This window comes from Tursiops truncatus, chromosome 13 (genome assembly GCF_011762595.2).
Source record: "Tursiops truncatus isolate mTurTru1 chromosome 13, mTurTru1.mat.Y, whole genome shotgun sequence".
In the NCBI taxonomy this organism is placed as follows: Eukaryota; Metazoa; Chordata; class Mammalia; order Artiodactyla; family Delphinidae; genus Tursiops; species Tursiops truncatus.
In genome coordinates, this window is record NC_047046.1 from 39,430,683 (window position 1) to 39,445,435 (window position 14,753).

The window sequence follows — 14,753 nt, forward strand, 5'->3', positions numbered from 1 at the left end:
CGCACCGCCATGGGCTGCCTGACACGCCCCAACCTGAGCAGACCAGCCAAGTACCAGGCGGCCCATCACCCACTGGAGAAGGCACCACCTCACTGGCAGGGGAAAGCGATGCACAAGGCCAAAACATCCCACAGGTTGGCCAATTGGAGAGGCACAGCTCCACGCTGGCACACCCAATGCCAGTGTGTTTCCCTGAGCCTTAGATTCTGGGGAAAACAAGGTTCTTCAAATCCAAACTGCTCAGTCCAGACTTCACTGCAGGATTCCCCACCTGGACGGAGCGTGCCCTGGGACTCCACTGGCGCACCCGCCAACCCCTGCCGACTTCTCCACTCGGTGGTTCTGAGGGCGGCTAGGAGTGAGCTGTGTTCCCTCCTGAGGTTACCACCCTAAGGTTTTTGGAAATGTGAGGAGCATTTCTGGTTGTCATAACCATCTGTCTGGGGGACACTACTGACATTTAACATGTGGAGCCAGGGACAAGAGGCGCCCTGCCATGTGTGAGGCAGTCACCCACAACAAAGAGTTGTCCTGCATCGTGAATCACTTCCAAACGTCTCATTAAAACGTATCTTGTAAGCAAAAAACCTCATTATAATCATCTGGGCCTAAAACCTAATTACGTTTTGCAAATGAACACAAAGTAATTCTGCATGGTTTTTATACGCACCAGATTTTCCAGGAATGCAACTATTGAGTAGATTGAGGGAGACTGTATTTTTTTTTTATATTGGAACTTCCCCGAGAGTTGTTCACCATTTTGGAAAATCATGGCAATGCCACTCCTAGTAGGTTTTTTTTTTTTTTTTGCTTTTACTTTTATTTGCTTTTTTTTTGCAGCATTTATTCCTGGGCCATAAGTTTCTGTTTCTTCAGTTTCTTCCGGGATATCTTTGTCTTCTGTGCAACCTCCTCTTCGGGTTTAGGAATCATCTGTTGTTTTTCAGGAAGGATCATCTTAGTGTGGCAGGGAGAGTTCCTGTATGGGTTGATCTGACCATGAGCTCTGTAAGTCCTGCGTGGCATCTTGGGTGCTTTGCTCACCTGGATATGCTTAATGACCAGAGAATCGACATCTAAGCCCTTAAGTTCAGCATTACTCTCTGCATTTTTGAGCATGTGCAGTAAAAGTTCAGCACTTTTTTTGGGCTACTGACCCTGTGTCCAGCCCCGCTCTTTGGCCTGGGCACACCTACCAACTCCACCATTGTAAACACAGACTGGCACACATTGCTTCTGTAAAGTCACATCCTTCAGATACGTGGTGGCTTTTCAGATACGCATACCCTGAATGGCCTGGGCAGTCTCACGAGTGCTCTTAAAGTGAACACGAAGATCTGAGCCTCTTGATTGGCATGATTCTGTGGGGTTTTCTGGGTCAAGTGAATAGTGAACCATTTTTAGAGATCACCTCAGACCGCTTATCCAAAAAGGACTCCTAGCATTTGAGTTGCAAAAAATATATATAACTTTATCAATTTTATTTGAATTGCCACATTCAAAGTCCACTTTAGAGGCAAGCCCCCTCCACAGGAGGGGTCTATGTCGCCACTCACTGCCGCCCCCCACCCCCGTCTTCTGATGTAGTCCTGCCCCAGCATTTACGTGTTGAAATACATCTTCTGTTTTTATACACTTCTATTCTTTTATTTCTTCTTTTACACCCAGGACATTATATTACTTTTATTTTTAAACATTTTTTGTGTTGGTCGATTATGTTAGACCACAAATCCTGATGCAAACCTCTTGGGGGCCAGATGTGTTTCAGAATTCAGAATTCTCCAGATTTTAAGTACTAAAAGTAGTGTGGTGCACCTACAATATGTTACATAACCCTTCAGCGGGGTCTAGAACAGCATCCTGTCATCAATCACACATATTTCTACAGCAAAACGTATATACGGACACATAAGAGTGCAATGAATTACGTCTACGTGTAGCTTCAGATCAGCTCAGGGCAGGTTTTGTTGACAAAATTTTAAAAACCGATTTAGGATTTTCGAAGCGTTTTGGATTCTGGATAAGCGATCGTGGCCCTCTGTTTCGTGTCTCTCACTGAGCAAGAATACAATGAAGGGGGTGGTTTAAGAACGAGGCGCTGGATCTGATAGGCTGCGAGCATCTCACAGTCAGTCTCTGGAGGGGTGTGTGAGGGTCCACCTGAGGGCCTCCCTTCCCAAAGCCTCCTCTGGCTTCAAGTGAATGGGGCCTGGTTACTCTCTTTCCTGTCTGTCAGCTTCTGGACCTTTCCCAATTCACTTTGTCAGACAGCCGCCACCACACGTGATGCCCCCATGGTAACTGACAACATCTGACGGCTGCTCCAAGCAGGGCAGATAGGTGTTTTGTGAGCTCCAATCCCTCTACTCTTATGCCCAAAGGTAAGCTGTTCTCTCTGCCTGAAATCCTGCTTTATCCCCCTTGTCCTCCAGGTGAGGGATTCCTTCTTTTTTTTTTTTTTTTTTCCGTACGTGGGCCTTTCACTGTTGTGGCCTTTCCCCTTGCGGAGCACCGGCTCCGGACGCGCAGGCCCAGCGGCCATGGCTCACGGGCCCAGCTGCTCTGTGGCATGTGGGATCTTCCCGGACCGGGGCACGAACCCGTGTCCCCTGCATCGGCAGGCGGACTCTCAACCACTGCACCACCAGGGAAGCCCGAGGGATTCCTTCTTAAAGCCCCGGGTTAGGGACTTCCCTGACGGTCCAGTGGTTAAGGCTCCGTGCTTCCAATGCAGGGGGCACCAGTTCAATCCCTGGTGGGGGAACTAGGATCCCACATGCCCCATGGCATGGCCAAAAAAATAAAAAATGGAAAAGATAAAGCCCCAGGTTAAATGTCATCTATTTATGGGACTTCCCCAGTTTCCCAGTGGCATTTGTCACTCCCTCAGGCGAGATTCCCGTTAACTCTCGGTATGTTCATTCATTCCAGAAACATACTTTTTTGGGTGCTTACTATGTGCCAGGGACTGGGCTAGGCTGGAGAATGTGGACCCTATATGACCTTGGATTTCCAGGTCTTCCAAGGTCCTGATCAGGGCACAAGACACTCACCAGCCTCTTGTCCTTGCCAGGGGAGCGGAGGTTCCCTCCAGCCCCTCTCCCAGAACAGTTCCGTTCCTGCAGAGACAGGAACTCCCTTTTGTAGGGCAGCTACTTAATGTGCCAAACACTCTGCAAAGTTCTGTTCTCTTCAGAAAGGGGCCACTTGTTGGTGTGCCCAGCAGACAAAGTCCCAGGATAAATGTGCTGCATCTTTCTAGAATTTTAATTTCACTCAAAGATTTGGGAGGGAGAGTTAATTAGTGTGAGGTAAGTAATGTAAAACATGATTTCTACATTAATCAATAGTGGATCTATAATAGCACGGAGCAGAATGCTAAATTAACACACGTTCTTAATTTATTATTTGAAGAGGTAATACATCTTCATAAAGCAAAATTTGAGAAGTATAAAAAGGTTTAGAATGAAAATTTACCCCTCTGTTCTCCAACCACCCAGCTTCACTCCCAGGAGGCAACCACTATGCCCAGATTCTTGGGAATCCTCCAAGAAATCATCTATACACAGTCCAAGTAAGTACCCATGTCTGTGGGTTGTTGTTGCTGTTTAGTATAATGAGCATAAAATACACACTGCCCTGCATCTTGCTGTTTTCAGATAACACTACATCTTGGAGACCTTTTCATAAATCATAGAGACTTATTTCATTCTTTCAACAGCTGCACAGTTTTTCGTTGTATGGATGTGCCAGAATTTGTTCACCAGCCCTGTGATGATTATTTCCAGTATTTTCCTACTGCAAACAACACTACAACAAATATAACCCTGAATAGTCTTCATTTGTACATGTGTTAGTGTATCTGTAGGAGAGATTCCTGGAAGTAGGTCACAGGGCATATTGCATCGTCCACTTGTCCTCTGAAGAGTGCTCCCAATCCACACTACATCAGAGTATCTGTTTCCTGATCCTTTAGCCAATGCACAACAGACAACACAGTGTTCTTAAACTTTCTGACCTTAGCCAGTCTGATGGGTGAAGACTTGTATCTCATTAGAGTTTTTATTTGCTTTTATTAAATTATGAAGGGGGTTGAGTATCTTTCTTTTCTTTTCTTTTCTTTTTTTTTTTTAATGTTCAAGACCCATTTGTATTTCTTCTTCTGGGAACTGTTTCTTCATATCATTTCTCCATGTTTCTACTAGATTGTTGGCTTTTTTTTCTTATCAACATTTAGAATTTCTTTAAATATTAAGGAAGGGTCCCTTTTGCTATGTGAATTGCAAATATTTCCCTCCAGTATGTTTGTCTTTTGATTAGTTTGGTTCCCTCCACTACCCCCTCGCCTCATTTGTTTTATACATATATATGGTAGCTAAATTTACCTTTGCTTTTATAGCTCCTGGGTTTTAGATCATCTTTAGAAAAGCTTCTCCCCTATCTGAGGTGATTTAAGAAATATTCTCTCAGGCTTCCCTGGTGGCACAGTGGTTGAGAGTCCCTCTGCTGATGCAGGGGGCACGGGTTCGTGCCCCGGTCCGGGAAGATCCCACATGCCGCGGAGCAGCTGGGCCCGTGAGCCATGGCCGCTAAGCCTGCGCGTCCAGAGCCTGTGCTCCGCAACGGGAGAGGCCACAACAGTGAGAGGCCCGCGTACCGCAAAAAAAAAAAAAAAGAAATATTCTCTCATTAATTCTTTCCACGAAAAGTTTATTAAGTCCTGTCTCTGTACCAAGCGCTGCTTTAGGGGATGGAGTTGCAGTGTTGAACGAGGCAGACCATGAGGACATGTTCTGAGTTCTTTTGCTAAGGTCTTTCGCACTTTTCCTGACTACTTTTACGATTTCATTTTTTGCATTTAAATCTTTCTTCCATCGGGAATTTAATCTGCTGTAGACTGTGAGGGATCTTTTTTTTTCCCCAGCTGGCAACCCAGTCAATCCCGACATCACTGACTAAATAATTTATCTTTACTAATTTGAGATATCAGTTTTATCATATGCTAAATTCCCATAGCCAACACATTTTTATGCTAAAAACAAGACCTCAAATCAATGTCCTGCTTCCAGCTTCACCAAGGGACCCCTCAGGCTGTCAGTATCCTTTTTATTTATTTATTTATTATTATTTTTTATTTTTTGGCTGCACCGCGCAGCATGTGGGCTCTCAGTTCCCCCACCAGGGATCAAACCCGCACCCCCTGCAGTGGAAGCGTGGAGTCTTCCCCACTGGACCGCCAGGGTAGTCCCAGTCTCCTCTTTTTTTGCCTTTAGGAGCACTTGGTGGGAAGTCTGAATATCACCAATGTCTTTTTATCCTCTACTCTTCACAGTAGTAACCTCCAAGGTAGAGAGTGTATCTCCATTTCCCAAGCAAGGAAATTAGACCTAGAGATGTTACGACCCACACACCATCCATCTGCCTCTGGGAGTGAATGCCTGTTAGTTGAGAAGTCCAAGGCCAGCTCCACACAAGCTGTGCTTTCAGTCTTTCTTTGTAAATTTGAAATGGAAACCCGGAGGGTCCAGGCTCTGTAGGTTATAAAGGTTGTAAACTGTCAGAGGCCACATTTCTTGCCCAGTGGACTAGAGGAACAGAATCTGCGGAGGGAGATGATGGAGTCTGAACCAGGCACCAGAGAAGGTTAGGGGGCAAGAAAAGGCAGGCCCACATCCACGGTTCTCTGTGTACGCGGGCTCCAGCTCTATTCCTGTTTCTGTGTTCCTTGAGACTTTCCTATATCCTTAGATAAATTCTCCTTAAGCTGCTTTCACCTGGGTTTCTGTCACCTACCATCAAAAGGATCCTAGAAAATGGCTGAAATGAGCCCAGTCCTGGAATGGTTTGTTTCCAACAGCTTCTCTCGCGTACATCACAAAAGGGGGCCAGGATGCTGTGTCAGCTCTGAATTGTGTCTCAGAGGGCAAATGGAATGTGTAGTTATGGCCAGTGTAGGGGCTCCAGAGACCAGAGTCCTCAGCCATCCACCATGTGAGCCCATCTGTAACCAGACTGGAGGGTTGTGACAGTACAAACACAAAGCCTACTTCTCTTTCCACCTGATAAAGGTGTTATTTAGAAAAATGAGACCTTCTTACTCCTTACTTTCCCCTGGGCCCCTGTGTGAAGGTGTAGACCAGGAACTCATGCCAGAACGTAGCCAGCGTCTGACCCTCTCATCTCTTCTCCCCCCCCCCCCGGATACTGTTGGTTCTTTCAGGAATTACAGCTGCCCCCCAGGTTGGAAATCTGGAAGCCAGTTTCTCCTCAGTGCCTCATGCCCTTGACCATTCTTTTCCATTCTCACTGCCAATTCCAAGTGTTACCGCCTCGGGCCCAAATGGTTGTAATGGAGTCCTAACATTACTGACCCCATGCCTGTGCATGGCCTGAAATGCCCTATCTCACATGTGCACTAGAGTCCAAGTTCAAATATCACCTTCACTGTGGGGCCTCTCTGACCACCTAGGATTTGGCCTCTCCCTGTGACACAGACCTCTACCCTAAGATGTTACGGAAGGAATTATCCAGGGATTAGTTGTGTGGCCAGAAGCACGACCCCATGCTTAACTTTTTTGAGCCTCTGTTTCTTCATAGGTCACATAGGATAAATAGCGGGGCTTTGGTGAGAATTCAAACTAGAAGGTAGAAATGACCATTTCAGGGCTTGCTCATAAAAGGGAACCGACCCTTGTGCCCTTTGCTCTCTTTCTCCAATTTTCACAGCAGACTGTTAACTCTTTGAGGCCTGGGATCTTGCCTTACTGGGTGCCTTGCAGAGAGCGTGGCATAAAGCAGGAGCTCAATGCACGCTGAATGAATAAATACATAAATGGAAGAATGGAGAAAAAGCCCTCTCCGATCTTAAGACTCTCTGTTCAACCCCATGTGCACCTTTGCCAAATTAATACTCCTTCAGCTTGGCTTTCGACACATGTGTCACTTACTGTTGAAAAATCATCTATGGGGACTTCCCTGGCAGTCCAGTGGTTAAGACTCCACGCTTCCACCGCAGGGGGCATGGGTTTGATCTCTGGTCTGGGAACTGAGATCCCACATGCTGAGTTGAGCAGCCAAAAACAAACAAACAAACCAGATGAAACTTAAAAAAAAATAAAAAATAAAAATCACCTATGGCTCTCTAGTGCCCATAGGTTCAAATTCCTTCCTTCAGATTCAGGGCTCCTCATGGTTCTGGCCCTACATACTGTTTTTTTTGGTGTTATTTCCCATTATTCACTGCTACAGTCCTTTTAATGTAGCTGTTCTGGGACGTCTAGTCATTGCCAGCCACTTCCAAAAAGTCCTTTCCTTTCTTATCCTGTCTTTGCACCTTCATTCATACTTGATTTCCTTACTAGAGGCATCTCCTTCTCTCTGCCTAGCCACCTCCTACTCATCAGGGGCAGAGAAAGCTAGTTGCTTCCTAATATCCCTAAAGAAATTGAAAAATGTTCCCCAATAATTCCACCATTTGACATTTGGACATAGTTTCTTCCAAGCTTTATTTCTATGTATTTAAAAAATATTCATTGGGAAGCGGTTTCTATAATGACCAGCACACACTTATTTCTACTTGCATAAACAAAAAGAAGCAAATAAAAATCCCCATAATCCTACTATCCCAGCCAGTGACTTAACCCTCTGGCCACATGTACGCTTTAGGCACATATTAGTACTTAAAACAACAATTCCATTCAGTTTTTTCACAAAGTTAAGATATTGTGACCTATCTAGTTTCTACTCTATTTTATTTGGTTAGCATTGTTTCAAAACACATTTTTCATGTCATTAAGAAAGCTTGGTAAACATAATTTTTTTTAAAATAGAAGCACAATATCCCATTGTTTGAGTAAACCATAATTTACTTAGTTTTTCCATTGCTCCACATTCAGGGTTTCTTTTTTCAACTTTCCTTTATTTTAAACAATGCTACGATGAATATTTTTGCGCATAAGTGTTTGACCTTGTTCCTCAATAGCTCCTTAGGATGACTGCAGTAACTACATTTCATGAGTGTTTGCCACGTACCAAGCATTAACTGCAATGTTACTGCACTGAATCCTCATAGCAATGCTACAAAAGGTAGATTATCATTCCCATTTCACAGATGAGAAACCTGAAGCACAAAGGGTAACGTGCTCAATGTGCTCAAAACCATGAGAGTGTGACCAAAATTTAACCCGGCCGGTGTGACTCCCAAGCCCACGCTCTCAGGCGTGAACTTTTTTTTTTTGTGGTACGCGGGCCTCTCACCGTTGTGGCCTCTCCCGCTGCGGAGCACAGGCTCCGGACGCGCAGGCTCAGCGGCCATGGCTCACGGGCCAACCGCTCCGCGGCATATGAGATTTTCCCGGACCGGGGCCCGAACCCGCGCCCCCTGCATCGGCAGGCAGACTCCCAACCACCGCGCCACCAGGAAAGCCCTCAGGCGTGAACTTTTTAAGGCTCTTGATACATTTGCCAAATGACTTTCCAGAAAAGTTGTTCCAGTCTACACCAGCAATATAAGAGTGTCCATCACTCTTATTTATCCTTTTATTCAAGTGATTGGTAGGCATTTGCATTTCAGTTTCTCTGGGCTGTCTCTTCATGTGGTTTGCCCATCTATCAGTGAAGGTTACCACAGACCACTAATTAGCTCAGCTAAACTTCCCAGTGGCAGGCAAAGTGGTGATGTTTCCCCCAGAATCTGGCCACATTCATCCCACTCTGGTGTGAGAGTGACCTAACAAACGTAAACACTATAAAATAACATTTTTATACTGGGAGACATAGAGCCTTCTAGGCCTGTCGATTTGTGCACAGTCTAGAGGAGCTTTCATCTGGAAGCCGGCGCCATATGTAATTTGCATGTTCAGGGAATTACATAATTACATAAGAAGTGCTTTCTTCTTTGTACGTGAGATGCTTATTCATGCGTATCAGTATAATTTCAAGAAATAAAACCAGGTTAATTTCAGAGAAAATCAAGAGTTTGCTACAATTGAAGTATAAAAGTAACACAATGAAGAAAATTCATTGATTTTTCTTTAAAATGCCAATATCCTAAAAATTCTGCAATTGGATTTTGGGTGGCATTATGGGCATGAACAATCCCCTTTTGGAAGACTGAGGCCATCTCAGGGTAGCATCTGAAATGTATTCTTTTTTTTTAAAACACAGTATATTTATTTACTTATTTATTATAAATTTATTTATTTGATTTTGGTTGCGTTGGGTCTTCATTGCTGCTCGCGGGCTTTCTCTAGCTGCGGTGAGCAGGGGCTACTCCTCGTTGCGGTGCGCAGGCTTCTCCTTGCGGTGGCTTCTCTTGTTGAGGAGCACGGGCTCTAGGCATGCGGGCTTCAGTAGTTGTGGCACACGGGCTTAGTTGCTCTGCGGCATGTGGGATCTTCCCGGACCAGGGCTCGAACCCATGTCCCCTGCATTGGTAGGCGGATTCTTAACCATTGCTCCACCAGGGAAGCCCTGAAATGTATTTTTCTTAACACAGTTTTGACGCCACGTTTCTTCCAGGGCAGTTAACGCCTTGGGCAGTGGAACGGGACATCCCCTGCTCACCAGTCTGGCGTGCTTCTCTGGGGTCCCTTGTATACTAGCATCAGCCACCATTCACGAGCACCCACTATGTGTTAGACAGTGGGAGGTGTTCTACACATGCCTTGGTTCTCCTCTGCACAGTAACCATGCGAGATGGACAGGATTTGCTCCAGCCTTGAGATGAAGGCGGCGAGGCCCAGCAGTCACAGGTTAGTGGGAGAGCTCGGAATCTGAAAACCCGAACCTGGGCCCACTGGCTGCACCCCTCTGGCGGAGGGCTAGTGGAATGGGCCACTTATTATGAATGGCTATCCCTCCTCCTTCCCAATTGGCTGGGCTGCATCCCAGGGAGAATCTTGGTGGATCAGAAGAGTAAATGCATTTGCACCGCTGTTTTGGGGATCTACACACTAAAGACACTGTGACAGTGACGAAGGGTTACTGGCACTTGCCTCCCCAGACTGACAGCTATCGAAATCTATTCTTGCCCTGAGCTGTTGTCCTTGAAAAATTAGTAACACACACTTACGTGACTGTTCATACAGTCCAATGGACATCTTCTATTGCCTACTTTTCTCAGCTTCTCATACAAGTTATAAAAGTCTGAAGGCCCTCCATTATGCTAGGCAGGTACTGCGGCCAAACGTCCTTCTTCCTCTTTCCTCCACGTAGTGTGAGGGGTCTGGAGACAGAATGATCCTGTTTGGGCGGATGACTTAACAATGTCAGGGGCTGCTGGTGCCAGTTACTGAGGGATGGGCAGGTCCTCAGACAGGAAAAGGAGACTTGGAGGATGGGATTATGGCTAGTAGCAGGAATGCCATTTCCTCTGGGCACCTTCTCCTGCGTAGGGAGAGGAGAGTGTCCTAGATGGCTGGTGCTGGGGGGCAAAAGTTGAAATAGCCCCTACTCTAGGAGGTATGCCAGGGGTTGGTTGACCCCTGTGCATATAGCTCTCTCTCTCTCTCTTTTAAAAATACCTGATATATTTTGGTGAAAATATTTCCATGCCTTTTTCTGCCATTAGCTTGAGGGCTCCAGGGTAGGATCATTGCTACTCACAGAACATAAGCCAGAACCTAGCATGGGATTAGCATTTAGGAAATATTGAGATGAGGACTCTAAGGAAGTCATATTCTGTAAGTTGCTCTATGTGGCTGTCTTACTCATTGAGTTTATTTCTTCGTTAAATATCCCTGAGCTTCTCGTCAAGTCACATTTAAATGTTGTATCGAGTCTCAGATGTCCTGGAGAATTAAGTAAGGAAATTAAGGTATCTATGCCAAACTGTAAAGGGGGAAACAATATCCCCCCCCCACATCGATTTCCCTCCCCTTCTCCCAGGATAACAGAAATGATGATTAAGAGTCCCGACGGGAAGGTGAATTTCAGGGAGAACAGCTGGGGTGTTAACGACTGTCTCTTGGATATTCTCCATTTCTAGTCTTGGAAAATCTAACTTTCATTTGATTAAGGAAAGTAGCAGGTTTCTCATCGGCACTATGCCTATATTTTATGCCTATAAAAAGCAGGCAACAGCCTGCACTTTTAGGGAACATGCAATACAATAATCTGTTCTGAACTGGAGCTGACATCTGAAGCTTCTCATGGCCCTACCTGCCTGACAGTAGTGAAAACTACAAAAACCTAGAACCGAAAACATCCTGGCCTTTGTTAGGAGCACCTTCTATATTTTGCATTTTTCTAATAATAGCTACCTAAAGATACTCTGCTAGTTACATCATCATGCTGTCACTAATCCTCACAACTCTGCAAGGTAAAATATTACACTAAACCTACCTTTACAGACGAGGCAACAAACTCAAAAATTTTGTAATTTTCCCAAGCAGGAGGCCCCAGAGGTCATAAGCTTGTAAGGGCCTAAGCTGGCATCAGAACCCCTTGTTATTGCCACTTATGTCAGATGGCTTCTGATATGACTGATATCCACTGTTTTCTCTAAGCTAATTTTCAGACTTCTTGGTCTGCGGAATTATTTTTTTTAAAGGATCAGTGATTACTTGCAGGTTCTTTTTTCTTTTTTTAATTGACTCCCATGTATGTCAGTCAAAACAGTTTGTGCATGCAATTACAGTTTTCAGAATGGGTGCTTGGAATGGAGCAATATGAAAAGAAATGGAAAAAAATCAAACCTTGGCAACTGGTTTAGTAAGAATTATACTTCTAAGCTTGCAATCCATGAGGAATTTGCAGAATTTCCTCTTCGCGAACTGAACTTCTTCCTTCCTTCATTTCCCAGGTCAGCTTAAATCCTGGCTCTTGCTTGAGGCCTCCCCTCAAATGAAAAGCTCCTTTTTCACACTATGATAATATGTATAGAGCGTCCCAGTCAGATTGCTCCCTTGATCACTTAATCAGAGTCTGCCTTACCATTTTACTGAAATGTGTCCTGAGCTTTTGGTTTTCACTACTATCAGTGTCAAGGGCACAAGGGCTAAAGGTTACACTTCTTTTTATCCGTTTTGTAGCAAGATGGTGCTGTGCACATAGAAGTTGCTCAGTAATACTTGATCCATGTATAAATAGGTGAAAAATAAGTGAATTTGGAAAAATTCAGGGAGTAAGTAGATTAGGATGGTATAGTAACAAACATTATAAAAAGTACTTTAAAGTTTATAAAATGCTTCTCAAGCAACCTCATTTGTACCTCAGAATAACCCAGACGAAACTGGCTTGGAGAGGTTAAGAAACTTACTCTTGAAACCCAGATCCCCTTCCTCCAAAGCTTGTTTTACTTCCATTATAGTTGACTCTTAATTATGAGTATGAGATTAAATGTGGAGACAGCCCCCCATAAAACATCCTCACCAGCAGAGGGCGCAAGAATATGTATGGGTCTTGGAGTAATATTTGCATACCGGCCCAGCCACTATTTTTTTTTAATATAAATTTATTTATTTATTTATTTTTGGCTGCGTTGGGTCTTCGTTGCTGTGTGTGGGTTTTCTCTAGTTGCGGCGGGGGGGGCTACTCTTCGTTGCGGTGCGCAGGCTTCTCACTGTGGTGGCTTCTCTTGTTGTGGAGCACCAGTTCTAAGCCTGCCGGCTCAGTAGTCAGGGCTCACGGGTTCTAGAGCGCAGGCTCAGTAGTTGTGGCGCACCGGCTTAGTTGCACCGCGGCATGTGGGATCTTTCCGGACCAGGGCTCGCACCCGTGTCCCCTGCATTGGCAGGTGGCTTCTTAACCACTGCACCACCAGGGAAGCCCCTAGCCCAGCCACTTTAAGAGCTGGTGACCTTGGGCAAATCATTTTATTTTTCTGAGCCTCATCTGTAAACTAATGATGATAATCTCCCCTCCCCCCAGCACTGCAGAGTAGTCATCAGGATTAGAAATCTTCTGTGGCTAGAACATAGTAGGTGAACTGTAAATTGTATCTCTCCTGATCCCCGTAAGAAGATCACAGGAGCGGTTTGGAGGTTAAATCGATATTAATTCTTGTTTGATGTTTTAATAAATATTTGAAATTAGTTTGCATATTTGACCCTTACAATAGCTTAAATGGGCAAAGAAATAAATATTGATGAAAAATTTTTAATACCCAACGCTGGCAAGAGTGAGGAAACCAACTGGAACAACTTTTCTGGATAGAAAGCCTTAAAAATATGGTATGTCCTTTGCCCCCAAATCCATTTAACCTAAGAAAATAATATTGGATGGTAGCAAGATTTAGCAAAACAAAGGATGTCATCATCACTCTTTATAACAGCATAAGAGGAAACAACCTAAATGTTCAATGTAGGGCACAGGCTTAATAATTATAGTGTCTCCATCAAACTGAACACCGTGCAGTCATTAAAATGATGCTATAGAAGAATATTCTAAAAGGAAGGATGATTGCAACACAGCAAGCAAAGATCGCAAGACACAAACAGCCCCCTTTAACTTCTGTTTAAAAATATACACAGGACAGAAATCAAAATTTCCATAGGAGATGCGATTGTTAGTGAAGCTTTATATTTTTCCTACTTCTCTTTGCTTACCTTATTCTTTAAATGTTCTGCAATAAACATGTATCACTTTTTTGATAAAAATAGTTTTTTCTTTTACATGTGCAGAGTTGGTGTTTTTTTTAAACACTGCCTGTCAGCACAACCAGACCAGTGGTCAAGTAAATTAAGTTAGTTATAATAAAGTAACTTGGAAGTTTCAAGTCGTTAGTTGAAGAGAGTAATTAAAATCCTAATGAAATTACACAGCACTGGTCGCTTAGCTGCAGTAAGGCTGCTCTAAATATAGACACTGGGTTCCACTTTCTCAAAAGGCCTAAAAATGGCATAACATAAAAAATGAACAATTGTTCATGTAAAGGGCCATGTGCCATGTTTGTCCTAAACCACTGTAACCCGAACTCACCCATATCTCATCCTCCAGGCTGGCTGCATGTCTCTGGAAGGGTGTATTTGCTCTACATTACTCAATTTACTTTCTTGAACTTGAAATGGAGTGGAATTTCAATGTACAGTTACCCATTAGCTCCAAGGCTAAATTTAAACCTTTAATTAAATTAATCCCTTGATCTTAAACACATTTCTTCTCCCTCAGGAAAGTGTAGAGGGTTTCTTAGATGTCACAGAACTCAAGTCAGTGTGACAATTGTTCCTACTGCACTTGGTAAGTCACCTGAACCGCACTGGGAAATCTGCAGGCGTTTTCGGATGGCTCATGGTAACCACCCCCCACTCCAACCCCCCCAGGACAGGCGTTTGTTGGGCGTGAGGTTGGGGTACAGAATTCTGCCACCCCTCGCAGATCCAGAGCTGCAGCTTGGACAGGTACTCATCTTTACATAAGACATTGCAGGTGCCAGACGGATGTTTATGAAATAAATGACAGAAAGTAGCTGTGCATTTTGTTCCCAGTTTATATGGGAGGAAAAGAGATCATAACCCACAAAAATTTGCAAGGTGACAAGGGGAAAAGGTTGTGAGGCCATCTTAGCTTACCTTGTTCTTCATGGAAAACGGAGCACGTTTCTGGGTCGAAGTAAAAATTTATGTTGGCCTTTGCTAAGAAAGAGATGAAAAGTGACAGCACCATCAAATGGAGATGTGTCAATTAGTCTGGCCACACGTTTGATGTTCGCTCCTGGGTTCTTACGCACCCTCGGGTATGCATTTAAATCAGGGGCTGCATCCTCAGTCTGCGAATGAATGAGACACAAACTCAACGGTTAGCGACAGCTTTAT

At 44.3% G+C, this 14,753-nt stretch overlaps 1 long non-coding RNA gene across 1 annotated transcript in view; it reads right to left on the reverse strand.

The window, feature by feature from the left end:
* The window catches only part of LOC109549203 (uncharacterized), a 99,946-nt gene that overhangs the window by 83,224 nt on the left and 1,969 nt on the right, over positions 1–14,753 (reverse strand). The window contains exon 2 of the long non-coding RNA XR_012325349.1: positions 14,511–14,707. This is a non-coding gene — a long non-coding RNA (uncharacterized lncRNA). The remainder of the gene's footprint in view (positions 1–14,510; positions 14,708–14,753) is intronic.